We start from the raw sequence: 16121 nt of genomic DNA on the forward strand, positions 1-16121 counted from the left end.
TCTGGATCTTCCTTTCAAATTAGAGGGATAAGTACAACACCCTGGCTCTTTGAATCCCACATTCCTGGCCCAGAAACCCTTCCGGCAGCGGGGTACTGGCAGCCACCCTATCTTAGATGGGTTGATTTTCTCTTGAACCCACATTAGAAAAACCCTTGCAGATAATTTCATTTGCAAGACTTCTGGGGCTGCTCCGGCAGAATAACCATCGCGCACCCAAAGCCCTTTCCCCTCATCCCATGCCCCCAGCTAGCTTTGCCCCCCGCACGCAGCTGAAACGTGCACAAAGGTTCTCTGCTGCGATACTTAATTTGTAAATTGAACCAGCACAAAAGGACTGCAGTCTAAGGATGAAGTTCATTTCTGGCCCAAGACCCAGTTAATGCTAATGGGACGTGTGACAACTGGATTGGATCCACAGCAGCTCAAGGAGGGGCGATTAAAGCAGAAACTGCTGAAGAAGAATGAACAGTATGAAAGCTATCCCGGCAAAAGGGCTGTGGGGGATCCTCAAATACACATTACATCAACAGCCTTATAGCCCATTTATTTTAATAAGTCCAGTTTACTTATAGACTGCATTTGAAGGCAGCATATTTACTGTCAAACTTCTAGCCCAAAGACTTACTAATTTGCCAGCACAGACCAAGCCTTTTTCTAAGCTTATCCTCCCGCCCTCCCTCTGCCTGTGATAACTATCCCCCAAAGCAGTGTGTGCATTACCAAAATACACAAATAAGCTCAGCAGACAACAGGGCATAAAGTGCTAATTTATCCAGTTGGGTGACGGTCAGGCCGGTCGCCCTGCAATGTTCTTGCAGCAGATAAAAGCAACCAGCCCTTCCCAGCAAAATGGCAGGGAGCACGGAGCCGCCGCTGCCCTCCCTGGTACAGCACGCTTTCTCTACCTGCTTGATCCTGCCACGCAGGAAGGCATTTGCTCGACTCAGCAGGCATTTTCCCAGCACGGTTAGCGCTGAGCAGGGGATAGCTGAGTCCCAGTACATCAGTCACTTTAATTGCTGCAGTCTCAGGAGTAGACTTTCAGTGGGTTTTGAGGAGCCCAGCGTGCTGTGGCATCTCCCTTCCAGCAGTGACAGGATATATCACAAAGCTTTTTGATACTGCCCTGAAAACCTGCCTTCCTAAACGGTCATTGCAAGGTTTTTTGACAGCTTCCTAGCTCATTTATTTGGCATTTGATCACAGGTTTAGAGAAATTATAGAAGTCCTCTGAAAGCTATGATCCCCAGAGTGGCTAAAGAAGATTCACAGGCTTTAATCTCCCAATGTGTCCTGTTAAAAAAAGAAATAATAATAAAATCCTATATATCCTATATACTATGTGCATTGACACTGTGTGTACATCTGTCACGATGTAACCGGACCACGTGCTGAGCCCTTGGACAAGGCCACCCCACGCTGCTTTCCGTGCCTCCAGCTCTGCTCCAAATACTTCACTCTGGCTGCTTTCTGCAGCACTCCTGACTCAGCTTTGGATAACCTGTAATGACAAACAGCTGAGAAGTTATCTGTTTACTAACTTATACAAAACTGAATGCCAACAAATGAGGGGCCTGAGGAGACCTATCATCTGGCAGGTTGGAAGCAGAACTTGGAAAAAAAAATGGAGCTATTCCCTATTCCATCACTTTCAATGCAAAATGTGTCTTCAAACCCTTTCAAACCTGTTCAGCCTCTCTCTCTGCCATTGTTTTCATTTCTGAAATGGAGATATTTGATCTTTTTTAGCCTGATGACATTTCACCAGCATAGGATGTCTTTGATACTTTCAGTCAATCATGAGGAATTTACATCAGCCACTGTGATACCATTTGTGAAAGAACACATTGATTTCAGTAGGGAATACCTATGTAGAAATTCTTAATGTAAACGACATTTTCTGTTTTCTCTCTGAAAAAATTGTGAAAGTCTACATGCTACACTTGAAACAGAGCTTGAGCTCTTGTTTGCATCAGCCTTTCCCTGGTATTTCTGAAATAATTAAAGTCCATTTATTCCCTTCTTGTCTTCCTCTGATGTGCTCAGAGAAGCAAGATTCACTGCTGAACCCACGAGCAAAATGCAAACACTGGATGAATTACAATATTTCAGGCTGGATATTCATCTTGGTGCAAGTTGAAATAGTGCCAAATCCACTGGATCAGCAGCAGATGAAGATGTGTCACCTGCAGCCACTGAAGGTCAGTGCCCAACGGGTCCACGTGTTACGATTTCCCTGACCACCACCAAGACATCAGAAGAATGCTAAAGACACCAGAGCACACAGCAAGCCTGGGAAACGAGACGAATTAGTGCCTGTAGACTGTAGGAGGAGGTAAGGAAAACAGCCACGTTTCCAAAGCCAGGAATCGTCACTGCTTGTTACAGAACAACAGTCACTAATGCACAACTGAAATGAAGCAGGAGACCTTTTGAGTCATGTGTTTCTCAAGCTTCTCTTAGACAAAGGGAAGAGTGGCCAACAACTGTAATCATGTGTTTACTGATGAGTTGCAGATTTAATAAAATAGAGAGAAATAAATTTGTGATATATCTCAAGGTATACAGAACTCCAGATTGTCCTTTCCCCAGGACAGCTATAGCCCAGCTGAATACTTCCACGTGCAGTTTTTTAACTGTGCAACTTCCTAACATTCACCACTAAATTCATGAATGGGAATAACAATTAGCTACAACTTTATACACACTGAAATCCCAGTATTTATGATATTTTGAATATAGAGAGGTTGAAAAACAGCATTTAACAGCATTTTCATATACTTAACAAGCAGTGAGGGGAACTTTATATCATTCAAAGTAGCAACTTCCATTAGAGCAATCTTCAGCTGCTGAATGAGAAGTGTATTGGCAAGGCTTGTCTAATATATTCAAAGTGATCTGCAGAAGATCCCAGTATCACTAGAGATGATGCATGAATAACACTGGAAAATATGATGTAATTACAGGGATTATCCCACCCCTGGGACAAAAAAAAAAGTGAAATTCAAGCACTCTTTAATCTCACTGGGACAAAATGAACTTGATGATAACCATATTTTGTTCAAAAGAATTACTTGTACTAATTAAGAGATGAAGGTGGCAGTTCAGAATCTATTCCTGACTGTCATTTCAGATGTCACATCAATCTATTCCACTGAGAAAATAACAATCAAAATACTCCCTCGGTCCCAGCAAGCCAATTTGTACTATAAAATCACTTTTACACAGCTGATTATTATGGTTTTCTTTTAGGTACTCTGGTGAACCAAGACTGTCAACTGTACTGAAAAAGGGCAAATGTACTTTTAAGAAAAAAATTATCTTTACATGAACTCTTTATATCTATTAAAGTCAGACCACATATTTTAAATTGCAATGCAATGTTCAAGAGCCAGATTTTGAAATAGCAGTATGCATTTCAAAACACGCAAAGTATAAATACAGGGCTGCATACCTAAATCCCAATACATTCATTGGTACTCCTGGGCACCTGAACGTCTTTGCGTATCCCTGAGATACTACAGTTCAAAGCAAGAAACCATACAATTGCATGAAAGGGTACTTCTTCCACTGACCCTTGGCTGTACTGTTTCCCATAGTCAGAAATAAAGCTACAATCTGAAAACGGTTTGTGGAAACAGCCTGTCACGTCAGTGTGGCGTGTGTCCCCATAATTCGGACAGCAGGGCTGACACACCACGTACTCACGCTTAGCTGGGAACGTGCTGCCACAGCACAGCACTGAGATGGTTTGTCTGAGTGTGATTCAACATTTGGCAGCTGTTTTCATCTTGAATCATGCATGCAATGACCATTAACAATAATGATATTGATCCTTCAAGTGCTACGAGCAGGGAATTACAATGAGTTCCTGGATCAGCCCAGAGAGCTGCTGCTGCAGTCTCCTGGTGACAGCCCTTCTGAAGACGACATACGCAGAGGTGCTTATTCAGTCATAACAATTCCTAGAATGAAACTGAAAATGAGAACTATTCATAAATATTTATCCACATATATAAAGCACACAAATAATAGAGCAGTAACAATATGTTGATATAATAAGTGCACTGCAATTCAGTGAGAGTTTATGGCCAGCAGTGTTTACGTTGTTTCTCCAGTCCTTCCATTAACCTTCTTTGCATCTTGTCTTAAATTCTCACGTAAGCCAATCTGGACTGTATGTACATAGTCCTCAGTGCAAGAGAACTCACACATCCTTTCCTGGCCTTTCGGCATTCCTGTAGAATAAGAATTTATACCAATTTAGGGAGGTGTGACATGCGTTTTGCATGGCTGATGTCCCTGTGTGCTTTAACTAGGGGACTGCATGAGAGAAATAGAATAAAATCCTATTACCAGGTAAAGCATCCTGGGGGAAGGCAGTGGTAGCAAGCCTAAGAAACAGATGTCTTTAAGCTCCTGGCACTCCTACAAAGCCAGGCGCATATAATTGAATGAATAGCTCTGAATCACAAATAGAGATCATAAATTCTGCAAAAGGTTGTCTTTCAAACTCATAATGCCTGGAGGAAATGGAAAGACTGAAAATACGTGCCTTTTAATTGCATTCGTGAGGTTCAAAGACTGGGTGTCAGGAGCTGCCACCCCCACCTTGGCGCTGAGCAGAAAGCCAGGATGTTCTGAGAGGGGCGTTTGACACCCGGCAAGATTTTACAGTGGAGAAAACGAAGCACAAGCAGGCTGCCCACAGAGGCCGTGGGGTCCTGGAGATGTTCCAAACCTGAACGGACAAGGCCCTGAGAAACCTGGCCCGAGCTCATAAAGTGCCAAGGCTGGTCCTGCTCTGGGCCAGAGTCAGGTCTGATCCTGAGTCCTCCACGGCTCCCTTCCAACCGATTCTCTGTTCTGTGGCTCAAAATAAAGAGATCCCTTAAAATTAAGTAGTACCACAATTCTAAATAAAAACCACTATAAGACGGGATGATATGATGAGGTGTGAGTAATGCATCAGTGAAAAGAAGGATGAACTACAATACAGGTCACAGTACTAATAATCTCAATGCATTACAGCAGACTACAGAAGGAAAAACTAATTTATAAGAGCAATATCCTTACTTCTGCAGAGGTCAAAAATTATAAAGGACTTTCTATTCACCAGGAGATAACAAAAATACTGGATAATCTATGGCACGCTTTTAGATTCTAGCTATTCCTGGTGGAGTGGAAGACTGATGTTGTTTTTTTTTTTTTATTTTTTTTTTGCTAAAGGAAAAAAAAACGTTGTCCAAAGTTTTGGTTGTTTATCTATAAAAAGAATTCATCCACCTTGATAGATACAATAGAAGTCCCATGAGAAGGCTTTAAGACATAAGCAAGTCTGGTGGAACATTGATCCTGACTTTGTCAAAAATCAGGCAGACAAAATCCTCAGAGCTGTCAAGGGGAAAAAAAAAAATCTCTTCCTATGAGCTAAATTGTTCATAAGTGGCAGGGGGCCAGGTTGGATGGAGAAAGGCATTAGAATTTTTTGACCAAGTGCATCCATTTTATCACCCCTGAAATGTCAAACTACCCAACTCCCAAAGGCATCTTTTCTGGCAGCTGTTAAAAGAAAACCAAAAAAGCCACAACCAACCAGAAGGGAGGAAAAAAAAAAAAACACACACCTCACACAAGGAAAGTAGTAGCTGCTTGAATTGTTATCAATCTGTTTTCCCATTCTTTACTCCCCACATCAGCTTTCCCCCTCTTAATCCACCTTATGAAGGACCAAGAGGAGATTTTGCTCCTTTTCTATTCTAATCACACCTACCACATTTCAGCAGCTTTTTTCTTTGTACAGTTTAGAAGAAGCTACCAAATGAGCACAAATTTATTTGTACTGGATCAAAGTAATTATTTTAATTAGCACAGATAGTTGGGATAAATATGGATAGCCATGGAATTTGTGAGTAAAATAACTACTGGTTATTATTTGAGTGAAATAATAACAAATAATAAATTTTATTACCATTCACTAGCATATGAGCAATCTTTTTCTTTCCTCAAATTCCCTGGCTCATATGAAGTTATTAAATATAGGATTTACTTGACAGTATCTGTATATAATTACTTACCACATAAAATGTCATCTGTGGTTTATGAGCAGTTAAATGCTAACAGTCACCATCCCATTTCACTGTGAGGTTCAGTTTTGCTGCACATATGGATGTTTAAGTTGCAGTGCAATGCTTGTGATATCTTCCCCGGTTAAAATAAATAATTAATAAATAAAAATAAATAACTCAGATTCAGCCTTCCCGCATTAATATTCATGCTTGAGTTTAAAATTCACTTTCCATAAATATTCTCCGTTGTCTGCTGTGTCTACAAATATTCATCCTGATAAATTAGTTGGCTTTGAAGAAGGCAAACTCAAAGAAAGTGATAAAGCAAATTCTACTTTTTTTTCTTCTTCTTCAGTAAATACCCATTCACAATACTCACCTCCGCTCAGGGATACTCACATTTGATGGTGATATTTTATAATTTATAATTGGCCTAGGGATGTGCTGATCGCATGTTCGGGAAAGGAAAAATATCCTGAGGTGCTGAACATACAGTATATGGTAATTAATTTTATGTTCAAGTTTTGACACAGTAACACAATAGTTATCAGATAACATGATCTTTAAAGCTTGATCCTTAAAGCTACTTGTAAAACTTTTAGTGAATGGAATAAATCACCTCAAATTAAGCCTCCTTCCACAGACATCAGTTGGAAATATTAGATTCTAATCAACCTAGTATGATTGATTAGAAGGAACCAACCGTATTGATAATTGTGGGCAGACTTTCCCAAGTCTTGGCATAAAAATGTAACTCACAGAAGAGAGTTAAACTATTTTCTGCAGAGAGTGCAAACCACACTGCTAAAAGCACTGGTCAAAGAAAGGAGGAGCGAGCACACCTCTGCCATGGCCCCAGGAGCCCCAGGACGTGGGGACGGATGGGTGACGGCTGCTGGTACTGCACTCCCTGCGCACACCCCGCGTCCTGCTCGGCGGCAGCCACTCCTCGCTCATCATCTCGTATCACCTCTGTACCAAAGGCAGGCATGAAGCTGGATCTGTATTTCTTTTTCTCCTTTTTGCAGTGTTTCTATCCTCCATCTTCAGTCTTCTGTTTCACTGCTCCACCCTCTGTTAATATTGTGTTGTCTTATTACGATGTCCTTGTTAGCACATTTCTAGGCTGTACAATAAAAATGATCAATTCCAATTAGCATTTTTGTCCATTATCATAATTTTTGTTCTCAATATGCTTTCAGACAGAGCCATGGCTGCATTTCTAAGTTTGAACGAGTCCATCTGACTAACGGGCAAGTGAAACAAGCAAAAAGAACAAACCAGAACTCAAAGCAGTGGCAGGAAGCAGAGAAGAGAAGGGGAGCGTTCCCTGGGATCCCACCAGGATGGAGATCCGCACTGCACAAAACTTGGCTGCAGTGACAGATGCAGGGGGTTCAGCAGCAAGCTGGAGGTCTGACAGGACAGGGTAGCTGAGATACTTTGGATTTCTGCAGAGCCTTTGAACTAAAAAATTCCCTGCAGGAGAGGCCTATGGGGAAGAGTCACCTGGCAGAAGAGCTTGATTAGCGTCAGAGAAGAAGCACACAGATGGCAATGATTCCATGCATCTCTCCCCCCACCTCTAAAATAAATTATTTGAAGGGAAATTGCTTGTGATTGGCATGGGTCTCCACAGAACTACCTGCCCTCAGGTCCTCTCCCGAGCCCACCTCCGTGGGAGGGAATACTCTGCTCTGCTGCCGCTCAATAAAACAAACTAAATAAATGTCTACATGGATCCCAATTAAGACCAAAACTTAAAAGGAAAATAAAAGGCAGGTGAATGCCACACAGATTTTTAAAACTATTTATGAAGGTCTGCGGGAAGAACACCTGTCAGAGCCTTTGACAGAAGTGGAACAAAACCTCCCTGATCTGAGAGGCAAGGAAAAAAAAAGATTAAACTTACCCTCTTCTCTTCCTTTTGAGACCTGCATGCCACTAGCATAAGACAGAGAAAACACAGTAAAATGTTTTTAAAGAAAGCAGCTGGCAGTAAGTCTGTAGCCTATTCAGGCATCTAAACTAAACATTAACTCTGTCTTCATGTTGTTAAATATGAATAATACCTTTTTGTTCTTGTGGAGGATCTGCTGGGATCATGCTTCATAAACAACTCGTCTTGAAATGTTCAGTGATGCTCAGAGGACTGATACAACCTATAGCGACAGATGGAAAGACAAGATTAAGACTACTTTAAAATGAGTAATAACACTCCTCTGTGTTCAGTGTGCTAACAAGACTCTTTAAGTCTTAGTATCTCTGTTGAAAGAGTAAAGGTGACTAAGGAAATGGTAATTAGAACAACCAAAAAAAACATGTATCTAGATAGTAGGAAGGGTTGACCACAAAGACTAGAACACAGAATTTTAACCTGCAGACATAACCTGAATCAAAGAACGCAGCAACCAGGTGTGTGAACAAAACATTCCAGCAGTGCATCCAACAGTGACGGGGTAAGTCTTTTTTTTTTGTACAAATGGAGCTTATATACAGAAAACTTCTGTACTAATAATATGCCTCTCTGTATGTTATGATTTGGTTCAATAGATATTATTTTAAGTGAAAAATATTTGTTTGTGCAAAATTGTCCCAGCTTTAACACTATTTTCCCTCGGTGATTTAAGGTAAACACTGAATTCTAAAAGTACACACAACACTGAAAGCACATGCATTTTTTATTGCATCTTTGCCTGTGACAGAACTTCTTTTGGATTTTAATTCATTCCACTTAACATTTAAGCATCCTATGTATCTATAAACATAAGCTTAATTCAAAGCTGGTGTTTATTAGCAAGATAATTGCACTTATTACTTAAGCACAGTGCCTAGCTGGCATTCAGCCCAGATTGGACTTTTCTCTCTGTTGTATCTGCAGAAAGATTTGGACCGGTTTCAACAAAAGCAGATGCTCAACCAATTAGGAAGAACTGCACCCGAGCCCCAAAACTACCCTCCAGCCCATTTGGTGTATGTGGAGGTGAACTGGCCACGCACAGGAGCCAGGAAACGCGAATGGGAGCCAGCAGGTGAGCACCCGAGGTTGGGAGAGGGCAGGCACAGCTCTGACTGGAGGCCAGCGGAGGTTCCGAGATGCAGCGGAGAGGCACCACAGGCATGGAAAACAGAGAGAACTGAGTCTGAGGTGGTTGATACCAGCCGTGACGATAACAGAATTTCAGAGAAGCCACTAAAGTGGAATTTTGAGCAAACTCATTAATACAGTACCTGTTTTAATATTGTTACAAGTGAATTTCAATTGGAAAATGAAGTTTAACGCGCCATGTACCATCATCACACTGTCCCCATATTTGTACATACAGAAGGTGTTCAGTATTCAGAGCAAAGCATGCAATAACACCAGACCAAGTTGCTACATTTCAAAGTACCTTTACTATCACTTAAGTGCAATACTGCCTTATAGAAGTAATACTTTCAGTTGGTGTATGGCAGATTACTTTACTCAGAAATGAATTTATTATTGTTTTAACATCTTTAACTTACACGGATGTTTTGAAAAGAATGAAAGAATGGCCCATCACCTTACACATCTATAACCATCTCCAAAGTTTAATTTTTCCCACTTCCTATAATCTTCACAAGGAGGTTTCTGTGGACAACTTCTATTTATTGAATTAGAAATTGGGTGTATTAATTGCTTAGGCAATATTTGCAGTAAAAGTAGTTTTGAAGCAACTGTTCAAAATGCTGAAGTATTTTCTAGGATTAACAGTCTGGTATTTTTATACACAAGGTGGGATGGAAGGAGGAGAGAAGGACAGTTCACACATATCAAGAGTGGCTGGTTTGCAAACATATGAAAGCCCTTAAATCCTATTTCTGAAAGGGTTGGTAGCCAACATGCCAGCTGGTCAGAGCTCTGCCTAGAATGGTTATTTCTTAATGATTTTTTAAGTGAAAGCTCTGAAAGACTCAAAACTCATGCGGAGTGCAATGAATTTGGTTTTACCCAATGCCCATCAAAGTATATCAGCCCAAGCCCCTACAGCAGTCAAAGAGTAGCATACTTATTAAACGCATGGCTATTCCCCCCCATCCCACCCACCACCACGTGAATGTTTTGCTTTTTAGTATAGTAGTTAGCATTATTCCTTTATATAAATACCTGTAATTTGATGAGCAGATGCTCCATGGCATGTAAATCAGTAAACCATGCAGATCCAGAAATGAATCCCAAAACTTTAACCTCTTTGTCTTCTTTCCTTTGGTGACTGGTAAGACAAGGCCATATTATTCTCTCATGGAGGGGGGAAAAATTGATGCAATGTTCTTTCCATTATTTATTTTCATTTGATACTTAGCTGCATATTGATAAAGGACCACAGAGCTGGAGGAAAACTGCCTTGCTGCCAGTTTACTGTGAACGTAGAAAACCATCTGCTTTTGAAATGAATGTTCCTTTCCCTCTTTAATAATTAACTCTTGGTGATCAAATACATCCTTCAGTCTGGTCTATAAAGGGGAAAAAGAAGAGAAAGTGCACTCATCCATCAAAGAAAAACACACTGAAAAATTTTCTTTGTAATTCATTGCTATAATCAGACTAACAGAGCTGGGCCACCAGACAAGGAAAAATATCCTTGTACATGCAATGTTTTGTGACCTGGATTAGCACAAATTCCAGATGTAAAACCATTTGGACCCCCAAGGCTGGTTTGGATTTATATCTAAGATAGTCTGTAATAAAGACTGTGAAGAAAACCACAACACAGATGAAACTCCAGATGTGTTTCACAAGGGATCGGCCCCTGGTGAAGAGATCTCAATGGCAGAAATAGCTCCATAAATCGTTACTGGCTCCTCATTCACCTGTAACCTTTTGATCTCAGACCATTTCCAACAAGATAGATATCTGCATTATAAAAGCAGCTGATTTGCTCTGTTCTATGAGGATGTCAAAGATTAATGGGTCCTTGGAATTTAAATAATTGTCTTTCTGGGTCAAGATCAAGGTGAATGAGGTGGGGAAATAAAACCTGCCTGTTCAGTAGATAAGTAGAGCATCAAAGGGAAGGTTGGAGGACTGGGAAATCCCACAGCTGCAAACTGCTGAAAGCCGGGAAAGCCGGTGATTGTGCAGTGACAAGGATAGCCCCCACCCCCTTTTTTATTAATTATTTTTGTTATCAACACCCTGAAGCCTTCCATCTGTATCTTCTTACAAATCCTCCTTTTGCCTGTTCATATAAAATGATAACAAGTGTTTCTGTAAAACAAAGAAAAATTATAAAAAATGTAGTTGAAGAGCCTATACTTAGCTAAATGCATGTATACAAATATCCATACACAGAAAGTATATAAGGTAGACAGAAAGACTAGAGTTTTTAATAAAAAAATAATTTCTGGCAAAAAAAAATCAAATTGAGTACATCTAATCACAGACATCAACAATCAGATTGAACATATAATTGACCCTTGCAATTTAGTTAAACAGATGCATGTAAACTGAAACTTGCCAAATTAATTAGCACCCCCCACACACACCCCTAGAAAAAGTAAAACAGATTTGTATTTGTAACACACAGACCCAGACCAATAAATCACCTAACAGGAAGAAACCACAATGCCAGGTGACTCGGAGTTAACTGCAGCCTGTTGCATGTACCCTGCGACATGCAGGTTTCTGCAAGCATCACGTACCAGTGGAGCCCGATTTCTGAAATATTTGCCAATCACACAGGGGAAAAGACTTACAAACAAGCTTAAATGAGAATTAATTTACAACAGACAATAAATAATATCTGACATTTCTCTCTACTGTAGCCTCTATATGCTGCTCAAGAGTTGCTCCCACCTTTGTCCATCATTTAACGCTGTCAGTCCCAGTTCAAAGACCCGGCAGCAACATACTCTTGTTTGCATTCTGAAAGCAAAATCTTATTCTGGCTGTCATGTGGATGCCAGTAAACACACCACACTTTAGGTACAGCCAAACAATGACTTGGTTCGAGCCTGTGTTCCACAGATGAATGGCTTAACACAGTTGCTCTTGCCCAGTATCTGACCTCCTTGACGGATTCTGTACCCAGATTCTGCTCAGTCCAACATACCTTTATTCCACAAGGTGTAATTCACAAAGAAATATTTCCCACATGATTTACAGAATTGCATAACATAGTTATAAAGTTAAAATAATGGCAGAGGAAAAAAAAAGAATTAGAACCTATAATCACTGAAGAAGAAATATGTTTTCAAATGTGATTTGCAAATAGACAGTGAATCAATGAGGCAGGGAGACTAGAGGATGCTTCTATAGGAAAAACAGCCAGGGAATGAAAAGTGGGACATTTAACAAGGCATTGCACTCCTTTACTGCTACTTGCATGGACTGTCTTCACTCATTAATCTGCAAATTATTCACTGCTGGATCCTCAGTAAAGTTATTAGCTAGACTTTATTTCTGCCTTTTTTTTCCTATGCACCACAGACATCCAGGCTGATGTACTTACATTAGCCAAAGGATTTACTAGCCTGTGTATCCCAGGGATGTGATGCACCACAAGCGACTCCTCCAGCAGGAACATCCAAGAGCAGCAGGGTTACACCTGGCAGGCCCAACTCAAAACACACCTCACCTCTTGCACACACATCCAGGGCTGCACGCTTAATGAGCCTGTGTGACCCTTGACTTGCCAATATATAAATTGCATGGGTAATTACTAGAGGAGTTCTTCATGCACAGGAAAGCACTCTGAATTACACTTAGACTTGTCCTTCTAAATTCACCGTGAGAAATTTGGGATATACCCAACGCATAGTAAAGAGAAAGACATACAATGGCAAACTCAATATATATTATATAGATACCAGAGCCTTAATAATGGTGACAAAAGGAGTAATACAGACAGGAAGGTTAATCCTAGTGCATCATAGGCTTTACAGAATAAAGTCACTGGAGCAATAGTAGAGGGAGCAGTGGGTGTTCACTGTGCGTAACCAGGAGTCTGCTCCTTTTAGAACATGTGGCAACAAACTCAAGAGCTCAGAGGCCAAGTTCAGAAGGAAAGCGCCATGATTTTAAGGCAGCAGAGGAATGCAGACCTGAACCAAGGGTGACTGCTGGCAGGAGGGCACGCAGCCACCCTGAGCAAAGCCCGGCCCCGCCGTGGGGCATGGGGCACACCAAGCCTCGGGCTGCTCATGCTCACAGGACACCAAAGGGGCACGTAGCTTCAGGCCACTGCGGCTCAGACTGAGCCCCCTACACACATTTGGGACACATTTGCTGTGCCTATGAAACACACACCTATTTTGAGATCTCGGTGATCTTTTTCTTCACTTTTTGTTGTCACAAAGACGTAGCTCCTGGGCACTAGAAGCTAGCAGCTCCGGGGGTGGTGCTTTCCAGTGGTCCCAAGCGCACACAGGAGCTGTTGTTCTAGCAGAGATTTTCAGAATGATTTTCAGGTGTGAGCTGGCAGAAAGTCATGGACATGTCGCCTAAATCCAGAAATCAAAGTCAATTCAGTTACCGTGCATCTTAACCAGCATTCATTCACTTTGGAGTCAACGTGGTATGGTATTCACGAGAAACGTAAGAAAAAGAAAACATTAAGCAGGGTAATCTCTGTCAGAAGCATGTGGAACTTTCCCTATGTGTCACAGACACTGAGCTGTCAGTAGTCTAAAAATAATAAAGGCAGATCTCAGTTTCTGTCGAATCAAACTGACACAAAAAACTTGGATACTGGTGTAAAAGGGAGAAAAGAAAAATCAATGTCAATCCATTTCTTCACTCAAAAGTGACATACTCACAAGACAATTTGAGCTTTAAGACTGAAAAAATGATTTCTATATGTTCTTTAAGTGTGTTCTGGAAGAAACTGAACCAAATAGATAATGTTCAAAATGACTATTTCCTAACTGAAATTTCCATAATTCCTCTACTATTTCCAAAAACAGTCAGCACAAAACAGCAACAAAGCCTACAGCTAAAATTGCTTTTTCACAAAGAAGATGGTAAGAATGACTGCAAGAGAGGCAAGTCAGAAAGGTTTCTTCAGAGGGCAGAACAACTCGTAGGTCCACCTACGATTCCCACCATTAGTCTTTTAGAGCTATGTCCACTTAGACGCAGAGGGTATTTTTCGTTTCAGTGATAGCTGTTGAAATGTGTGGCTGATATTCCATAACTGACGGAGAAAGACAGCCATCGTGAGAAGATGTTTTCTTCATTTATCAGGCAAGAAAGCTAAGGCAAAGTTAAGCTCAAAAGGATGAGTCCCATCTTTAAACACTCAGTAAGATCTCAACGACAGGAGGTAAGACACGACTCTGCAGCTGCATCAGTCTTAAAAATAACAAATATAGTTAGAAGAGCAGCAAGAGAAGAATAGCAATTTAATAATGGTGAGAGTTAAGGACACCAGGAAAAGCCTATTGATTTCCTGAGTTTTAGAGCAGGTCTTGCTTCAGCAGAACACAGGAGGCATTCAACAGTTTCATCTCCCAAAATCCCAGTGCTTTCAGAAGGGTTCAGGCTGCTCTTATGCATTATATTGAGCAGCCATGGAGTGCACTAGCTACCCATACCACCTAATAGCCTCAGCTGCTCCTGAGCAAAAGCCTCAGTCTCAGCTGCTTCCTCCCGAGCAGAGCAGCTCCCGCGTTGGGCAGCCTGGCCCCCGCACCACCAGGGCTAGGAGCTCACCTCTAAATATCGCACGGCACTTCCCCAAAGGTTACAAAGGATTGCTAGATACATATTCTAACCTCTTATTTTTTGTACAGGAAGAAACCTTTGGTTTTACTAATTGGCTTTATGGGTGGTGAAAGAGTAAAGTATCATCGTGCAAGGGGACTAGCAGGTTGGGGCTTCAGCGAGTCCCAGGGCACTAAAACAAAGCTCAGACTGAACAATGCTTAAGAATGAAAACGTAAGAGGAGGGTGTGGGGGGTGTTATTGACTGGTCAAGCCAAGACCTTTAGAACAAACATTTTTGTCTATATTGTTTAAAATTAGTTTTAGCTGCTCAGAGCACATGTATCCTTCAGGCTGCCTCTCCCACCGTCCTGTGGTGGTTCAGCATGAATCACTTCCATGCTGATTCACACCACAGCTCACAGGCTGAGGTGGCCAATAATTCAATTAGCCCAACTGAATTGAAAGTTGTATTTTATCTCAGTAATGCAGTAGTTTGGATCTTCATAATTTCCTTTGATTGCTCAGAAAAATTTGTACATAATAACATGATGAGTGGACAAAATTAAAAAGCCATTTTTAACGGGAGAAAGCCTTGCTCAGCCAGGACTGTAGTGTTTGCTGTAGCCTTGGAAAAGATGGAATTCAATTTAGCTTAGTCCCCTCAAAGGGGCCACAGTGCTAAGTGATGGCAGAACCTGGTTTCGAGCCTAACCCTTTGGAGTTGAACACTCAAGCTTTTCCATTGCTTGATTCACAGGCAATAAAATAGCAAACAAGACAGAAAACACCAAGTACCATTTATGTGGCTACACTTCAATGAAAGAAATGGAAAATTCTGAAGAACTGTTCGCAGCCACACACAGTATTGCTCAGGCTGTTATAAATCTTATAAATTATTTCATATGCTGGTAAGAGGCAAGTAAGAAAATGAAAATTACACCAACAATGCTCTCCAGCTGATCAAATAAAGGATATCTTTAATTGCTCTACTGCGAGAAGCAGAAGACCACTGTGGCAGAGCAGAAAGCTCTGGCATGCTTCAGGCTGAAGACCCAACTCTGTTTAAAGGTAAGCTCCGCTATATACATCATGCCAGCTCAAATACAGTTCAAGAAAAAAAGCAATGGAAAAATATCCTGTCACTGTCTGCCTTTGCAAGAGATTTGTCTTTTGATGAGAAATAATTTGAATGCACCACGTGTGTATACACACAGTAATGTCAACTCATTTGATTATTTAATTTTCAAAGTTAAATCTTTCACCCTGTAGTACTTTGATATTTAAAACATTTTTCATTGCCAAGCTGTACTGAAACAGTTTTAATGTTACATTTTGGCTATGAAAGGAATGGATTGCTAGTTTCCAAATGCTTTATCCAAAAT

At 40.9% G+C, this 16121-nt stretch overlaps 1 long non-coding RNA gene across 2 annotated transcripts; it reads right to left on the minus strand.

The window, feature by feature from the left end:
* Positions 1-1701: 1701 nt before the first annotated feature.
* On the minus strand, positions 1702-10320 carry LOC106036681 (uncharacterized). 2 transcript variants are annotated; one of them, XR_010833839.1, is made up of 6 exons: positions 10201-10320; positions 8144-8233; positions 7984-8015; positions 6914-7197; positions 6471-6554; positions 1702-4241 (listed from the first exon to the last, which is right to left on the minus strand). It is a non-coding gene; the product is annotated as an uncharacterized lncRNA (long non-coding RNA). The 2 variants fall into 2 exon arrangements; XR_001207566.3 differs by lacking the exon at positions 1702-4241 and having other exon boundaries at positions 5200-6554.
* Positions 10321-16121: the final 5801 nt, after the last annotated feature.

This window comes from Anser cygnoides, chromosome 10 (genome assembly GCF_040182565.1).
Source record: "Anser cygnoides isolate HZ-2024a breed goose chromosome 10, Taihu_goose_T2T_genome, whole genome shotgun sequence".
Lineage (NCBI taxonomy): Eukaryota > Metazoa > Chordata > Aves > Anseriformes > Anatidae > Anser > Anser cygnoides.